Source organism: Panulirus ornatus, chromosome 14, assembly GCF_036320965.1.
Source record: "Panulirus ornatus isolate Po-2019 chromosome 14, ASM3632096v1, whole genome shotgun sequence".
NCBI lineage: Eukaryota > Metazoa > Arthropoda > Malacostraca > Decapoda > Palinuridae > Panulirus > Panulirus ornatus.
The window spans coordinates 25,427,323-25,429,283 of record NC_092237.1 but is presented as its reverse complement, the minus strand read 5'-3'; positions in this window follow the sequence as shown (position 1 = coordinate 25,429,283).

Here is a 1,961-nt window from a genome sequence, read left to right as displayed (position 1 = left end):
TATCCTCCCATATAATTTAGCAGGAATACTCAACAAACTTATACCTCTGTAATTTGAGCACTCACTCTTATCCCCTTTGCCTTTGTACAATGGCACTATGCACGCATTCCGCCAATCCTCAGGCACCTCACCATGAGTCATACATACATTAAATAACCTTACCAACCAGTCAACAATACAGTCACCCCCTTTTTTAATAAATTCCACTGCAATACCATCCAAACCTGCTGCCTTGCCGGCTTTCATCTTCCGCAAAGCTTTTACTACCTCTTCTCTGTTTACCAAATCATCTTCCCTAACCCTCTCACTTTGCACACCACCTCGACCAAAACACCCTATATCTGCCACTCTGTCATCAAACACATTCAACAAACCTTCAAAATACTCACTCCATCTCCTTCTCACATCACCACTAGTTATCACCTCCCTATTTGCGCCCTTCACTGAAATTCCCATTTGCTCCCTTGTCTTACGCACTTTATTTACCTCCTTCCAGAACATCTTTTTATTCTCCCTAAAATTTAATGATACTCTTTCACCCCAACTCTCATTTGCCCTTTTTTCACCTCTTGCACCTTTCTCTTGACCTCCTGTCTCTTTATTTTATACCTGGTTTAAAAAGCGAGATATACATAAGTATACTTATGTAAGTAGGAGAGATGGCCAGAGAGCGTTATTGGATTACGTGTTAATTGACAGGCGCGCGAAAGAGAGACTTTTGGATGTTTATGTGCTGAGAGGTGCAACTGGAGGGATATCTGATCATTATCTTGTGCAGGCTAAGGTGAAGATTTGTATGGGTTTTCAGAAAAGAAGAGTGAATGTTGGGGTGAAGAGGGTGGTGAGAGTAAGTGAGCTTGGGAAGGAGACTTGTGTGAGGAAGTACCAGGAGAGACTGAGTACAGAATGGAAAGAGGTGAGAACAATGGAAGTAAGGGGAGTGGAGGAGGAATGGGATGTATTTAGGGAATCAGTGATGGATTGCGCAAAAGATGCTTGTGGCATGAGAAGAATGGGAGGTGGGTTGATTAGAAAGGGTAGTGAGTGGTGGGATGAAGAAGTAAGAATATTAGTGAAAGAGAAGAGAGAGGCATTTGGACGATTTTTGCAGGGAAAAAATGAAATATATATATATATAGATATATATATATATATATATATATATATATATATATATATATATATATATATATATATATATATATATATATATATATATATATATATATATATATATATATATATATATATATATATATATATATATATATATATATATATATATATATATATATGCGTTGAGATGTACAGGTATGTATATGTGCTGTGTGTGGACGTGTATGTTTTTGCATGTGTTTGAATCTGGGTAGGGCATTTCTTTAGTCTGTTTCCCTCAGTTACCTTGTTAACGCAGGAGACAGCGACAAAGTGTAATAAATCAATATACCTATACGCATCAACGCATACATATATATACACAAACAGTCATATAAATGTATACACATGTACATTATTCAAACTATCTGCGTTCATTCATTTCCATCGCCACCCCGCCACCCATATTATAACCACCCCCTCCCCCCCTCATGTGCGCGAGATAGCACTACGAAAAACAACAAAGGCCAAATTCGTTGACACTCACTCTCTAGTTGTCATGTAATAATCAATATATATATATATATATATATATATATATATATATATATATATATATATATATATATATATATATATATATATATATATATATATATGTATATATATATATATATGTATATATATATATATATATATATATATATATATATATATATATATATATATATATATATATATATATATATATATATATATATATATATATATATATATATATATATATATATATATATATATATATTTATATATATATATATATATATATATATATATATATATATATATATATATATATATATATA